Source organism: Peromyscus californicus, unplaced genomic scaffold (genome assembly GCF_007827085.1).
Source record: "Peromyscus californicus insignis strain IS unplaced genomic scaffold, ASM782708v3 Scaffold_10__1_contigs__length_136768540, whole genome shotgun sequence".
NCBI lineage: Eukaryota > Metazoa > Chordata > Mammalia > Rodentia > Cricetidae > Peromyscus > Peromyscus californicus.
Window position 1 is genome coordinate 90365532 of NW_026294391.1, and position 6096 is coordinate 90371627.

At 41.1% G+C, this 6096-nt stretch overlaps 1 pseudogene; it reads left to right on the forward strand.

The window, feature by feature from the left end:
- The first annotated feature begins 2681 nt into the window (after nt 1-2681).
- Nucleotides 2682-3221, forward strand: LOC128117379 (histone H3.3A-like; annotated as a pseudogene).
- Nucleotides 3222-6096: the final 2875 nt, after the last annotated feature.

Genomic DNA, 6096 nt, shown 5'->3' on the forward strand with positions numbered 1-6096 from the left:
TAGCAATAAACCTGGATGTGCAAGTATCTCTGTGGTAGGATAGAGAGTCTTTTGGGTATTTGTCAAGGAATGGTATAGCTGGGTCATATGATAGATCTATGACAACGACTGTACTAGGCTATACCACCACTCGCAACGAATAAAGGTTCTTCTTTGCCCACATCCTCACCAGCACTTGTTTTTACTTTTTTTGATAATAATCATTCCGACTGGGTGAAATGAAATTTGAAAGTAGTTTTAATTTCCATTTCCCTGATATCTAATGATGTTGAACACTTTAAAAAATACTTATTGTGTGTTTCTTCTTTTGAAAGCTGTCTATTCATTTCATTAGTAAATTTGTTGATTGGCAAATTTTTTTTTGTGTGTGTGTGTGTGTGTTGTGTGTGTGCATGTATAATTTTTGTCAGTCTTCATATATTATAGATAGTAACCTGAGGTATTGCTTGCCAAGATTTTCTCCTGTTCTATAGGCTGTCTGTTCACTCTGCCAATAGTTTGCTTTGCTGCACAGAAACTTTTAAATTCTACATAGATCCATTCCATTTGTTAATTATTTGCAGTCTTTTTTTTTAAGATAGAGCCTCACTAAGTTGTTCAAACTGGCCTTGAACTTGAAGTCTTTCTTTTCCTATGTCCCAAGTGACTGGGATTACAGGTATTTATCACTATTTCTGGATTTTCAGCCCATTTTATAATCCCTCTTAAACATTCATGTAATGAGTTAGTAAGTGTATAAAACTTAGTGCCCACAGCATAGTTAGTGTTCAATAAATGGTAGACGTCATTATAACTACCTGAAAATTTCAAAGAAATTTCATGACAACTTCTAATTGATATGAGAAATAAATAAGATCATTATAGTGTGTAAAGTATTTAATTTGATATCTAGAGTATGACAATTATACACCCAATGGTGACAGTTAACAGTATTGTTATTTTTAGGTTCTCCTGAATTGAGATGGGATTTCCTCTTTGATCTGGGTTGCCTGACTGTGCAGTTTGTCATTTTATGTTATTTCAGATGTGATGCCTTCAAGTGTGCTTATAGTTAGAGCTTTTCCTGATAACAGCTTCTGGCCCACACCACTGATACCAGCCATATGGGATGCTCAAATAGCAGTTTCTAAAAATGCATATAGAAAACAGAGACGTTGATAATGGAAGATGTGGAACAGAACTCTGGTTGCCTTCAAGAATATTTTCTGTAGAGTAAAGACATGACTTAGGTTTTCTCGTCAGCACAATGTTTGCATCACAAAGCTGAAGAAAGCCGATCGATAGAAGTGGATCAAAAGCTTTTTTTATTTTCCTTGGGTACTTTTTGATGTTCTGATCAGATGGTAGAATCCAAGTAGGCCAGAACTATGTTCTTCAATCCAACCCTATCTCCTTACAACAGCAGGCAGAAATTCTGTCCTCACTGTGGTGCTTACTTTACCCATGTTTCTTAAGCTAGTACAAATCCTTAGCGTCTTTCCAGAACGTCATGCCTGTTTTAAAGGGCATTCATAAATAGTGGTCATTAGACACCGCTAGCTTGCTGCCACATTAACCCAGAGCTCCTTTGGATACAATTCATTTTACTGCTGCCAGTTTTGGTGAGAAGATACGGAACTCCTCCTCTTTTTCATGGCCTTCATTACTAGCTTTCCAATTCTTGTCATCCTGGGACCACATTTTTACTGGCCAGCTCATTTTACCCAATATAGGAGTCTTATTCCTTTTTGTATGAAAAAGCTATAGTGGCCTTTCCCTGTGCCATAAAGAGATGGGCTAAGGGCAGAAGGAAGTTGAATTAACTCAAAGGCTGGACGCCAGAGTATGGAGGTAAATAGGACTGTGGGCAGCTGCCCAAAATGGCTGCTAATTGTATGGCAGGAAGAGGGTGACTACTTTGGAGATTTAACTTGCGAAGCCTCTAGTACTGTTTGAAAACCTGAGATACTGACTAGTGGTCCTTTACCCAATATAATAGGAAATGCTTTATTTGTCATTGTTGCTCTTTTTAAAAACATCCCTCCTGAGCTATAGCTCCCTTCCTATTAGCTCTTTGAATCTTCATACTGTGAACTCAGATTGATCTGTTTGCCTTATGTTCCACTTCTATTAATAGTGCATGTTTGTATGTGCTTGTGTCCCTGTTCTAGTGTGTCTGGGTACATCTGTGTGTGAGCACTCATATGGAGGCCAAAGGTCAACATCAGGTGACCTTTGTTCCACAGAGTCACTCACCTTGATTTATCTATCTATCTATCTATCTATCTATCTATCTATCTATCTATCTATCTATCCTTCTCTAATACATTACATCTCAATCGAAGTTTCCCCTCCCTCCACTCCTCCCAGTTCACCCACCTCTCCTTTCCCCCCATATTCACTGCTTCTCTGTTTCCCTTCAGAAAAGAGCAGGCCTCCCAGGGATATCAACCGAACACAGCATACCAAGTTACAATAAGACTGGACACAAACTCTCATATCAAGGCTGGGTGAGACAACCCAGTAGGAGGAGAAGGGGCCTAAGAGCAGGAAAAAGAATTAGAGACAGAGACAGAGCGGTTTGGTCGTTCGTTGGAGGAAGATCTTCCGTTCGGCTCAGCGATTGTGGCTCCTGTTTGAGCACTAACAGCGGCATGGCGGTTCCAGCAAGGGCCTCAGACCTCGGCTTTGGGTGAAAGAAAATGGCCCGAACCAAGCCGACCTGCTCGGAAGTCCACCCATGGGAAAGCTCCCCCGCTGCCGCCACCACCACCACCGTAAACAGCTGGCCATCAAGGCAGCCAGGAAAAGCGCGCCCTCTACTGGCAGGGTGAAGAAAACTCATCGCTACAGGCCCGGGACTGTGACTCTAAGAGATTCGTCGTTACCAGAAATCGACCTAGCTGCTCATCCGGAAGCTGCCTTTCCAGAGGTTGGTGAGGGAGATCGCCCATGATTTCAAAACCTACTTGAGGTTTCAAAGTGCAGCCATTGGTGCCCTTCAGGAGGCCAAAGGAGCGTACCTGGTGGGGTTGTTTGAAGCTACCAATCTGTGTGCCATCCACTCCAAGAGAGTCACCATCATGCCCAAAGACATCCAGTTGGCTCGCTGGATATGGGGTAGAGAGCTTAAGTCGAGGCGGTTTTTATGGCATTTTGTAGTAAATTCTGTAAAGTACTTTGGTTTAATTTGTGACTTTTTTCGTAAGAAGTTGTTTGTAGTATGTTGCATTTGTACTTAAGTCATTCCATCTTTCACTCAGGATGAATGGGAAGAGTGACTGTTCAGACCTCAGTGATGTGAGTGAGCACTGTGGCTCAGGAGTGACAAGTTGCTAATATGCAGAAGGGATGGGTGATACTACTTGCTCCTCATGATGCATGTTTCTGTATGTTAATGACTTGTTGGGTAGCTATTAAGGTACTAGAATTGATAAATGTGTACAGGGTCCTATTGCAATAAAACTGGTTATGACTTGAAAAAAAAAAAGAATTAGAGATAGCCCAACTCCCATTGTTAGGAGTCTCATAAGAACACCAAGCTACACAACCATAAAATATATGTAGAGGACCTAGCACAGACCTATTTAGGCTCCTTGACTGTCATTTAAAATTGGGAATTGATCTACCTCAAGACCCATCTATAACACTTTTGGGCATATACTCAAAGGAAGTTCCATCTTACCACAACAATTGCTCAACTATGTTCATAGCAGCTTTATTCATAATAGCCAGAAACTGGAAACAACCTAGATGTCCCTCAACCAAAGAATTGATGAAGAAAATGTGGTATATTTACAACCTAGATGTCCCTCGACCAAAGACTTGATGAAGAAAATGTGATACATTTACACAATGGAGTATTACTCAGCTGTTAAAAAAAGGACACCAGGAAATTTGAAGGCAAATGGATGGAACTAGAAAAAAAATCATCCTGAGTGAGGTAACCTAGACCTAGAAAGACAAACATGGTATGTACTCACTTATAAGTGGATATTAGCTGTGAAGTAAAGGACAATCATGCCACAATCCACAGACTGAAAGAAGCTAAGTAACAAGGAGGGCTCAAGTGGGGATGCTTGGATCTCCCTGGGAAGAAGAAATAGAATAGATTTTTGCAGGTGGACAGGGGGCAAGTGGTGATGGGAACAGGGGGGATCATGAGAGATCAGGGGAGGGATGGAGAGAGAGAGAGAGAGTATGGTGAGAGTCCACCTTGATTTTTGAGGGAGGGTAACTGGGACCCGAGAGTCACAGATTAGGCTAGTCTGGCCGGCCCCAAAGATCTACCTATCTCTGTCTTCCCAGTGTTGTGATTATAAGCACCTGTTACTCCATCTGGCTATTATATAGAGGCTGGATATCAAACACAGATCCTCATGCTTGCCTAGCAAGCACTTTACCAATTGAGAGGTCTCTTTAGCCCTCCTTTTAGTATTTCTTATTTGCCTCACAGGCATCTCTGACATTCTAGATTTGGTTTATATAATCCTTTGTGGCCACTTTATCCATTAACCTACGGGCAGCCTCTACCCTATAGGCAGGCTAAGTTCTCCAAGTTCATTCTGAAGTCAGTTGTTTGGAAGGTGACATGCATTTTTCCATAGAAGGAAAAAATGTGATAAATGGAATTACATTTCCAGGCCAGCCCACAGAAGAATTTTTTAAAGCTCCAACACACTAGAAACATGGGCCATTTGCAATGAAAAAGTAGGAAATCTTGGTAATTCCACGAAACTTGGAAGACAACCCAATGGAACAAAAAGTATTTTAGCTGGACTCTGGCATTGTGGTCAAGGAGGCAGGCAGACAGAGCTCCCAAAGATGTCCAGAAAGACAAGGATTCTGACAGGCTGAATAGGACCTTAGCCTAGTTCTTTTCCATTTCGAATTTTGCTTCAAAACTGGTGGTTTTTAACAATAATGACTACCATACAGCGAGCACCTACTGCATGGCAGGCATTGTACTAGTAGGCAGCTTATAGAATTCCCTCCGTTTCATCTTCACAACATTATGAAGAAAAGGCTATAGTGATCTGTTTTCAAGTGCATTAACAAAGAAGATCCCTACAACAGTACTTCTCAAACAGTGCTGTGCATGCAAATATCCTGGTGTTTATGAAAAGGCAGATAACTGTTCAGCAGGTCTGGGAAGGAGCCTGCGATCTTGCCTTTCTAACAAACTCTCTGTTGATGCTGTGTCTCTGGGTTCAAGGACAACACTTTGAAGAGCAAGGCCATATAGTACAAATAACAAACATCCATTAGTGTCTGTTTCTTACTAAGTTTCTTGAAATAACCTTCTACACTATAGTCACTTATTCTCTTCTGCAAGCTGCTCAAGGCCACTGTCTCTGCTTTGGATCAGCCAGTCTGTTTCAGCTTATGTTTAACTGTTCATTTAAATATAGGTGTTAAATATATATGAGCATATTCTCTCATCGTGAGCTCCAAGTCATCTCAATTGGGCATTGGTTTTTCTTAGCACAAGCTAGATTGCTGGCCACAGGGTTTCAGGCCTCAACAGCTGCTCACAGTATCCTTTAGCCCTTCCCCCCAGCAGTCTTATAAAGGTAAAGCTCTTTCAAATTTCCTTTCTCAGAGCCACTGCCTTCATCTGCAGCAGGAAACAGCATACCCTTTTAAAGAGTTCAAATCCGTATTCTTTTCACATAGTTGAAACAATACCAAGTATTAGTCGAAGGCAGTCACTGGAAAGATTCTTTGCAAAGCCCTCTCAGCAATTCCAGAAGCCCAGTAAAATTTGTTTCCTGGAAGGTTATTTGGTTTTTCTTGCCACCTTTCTCCCTTTAGGATTTTGAATGTGATCATTTTTGAACTATTCTTCAAGCTCCCTTCTATTTTTAGAGGCTATGACTAACTCTTCCCCAATAGCATGAGTCAGAGAGAGGCCCTTCTACTCCAGCCAAGCTATACACTTTAGGGAGGAAAGAATCTTTCATAAATGTCTACAAATCCACTTGATGGTCTGTGACCCTTAACAACATTTCTCTCTTCTCTTTAACATTTTGGGAGGTTAGTCTTGGAGGGTAGCCTTTCTAACATCCTTGGAAGGTAGCTGTTTATTTTGTGTTTGCTAAAAAAAAATGAGTCAAG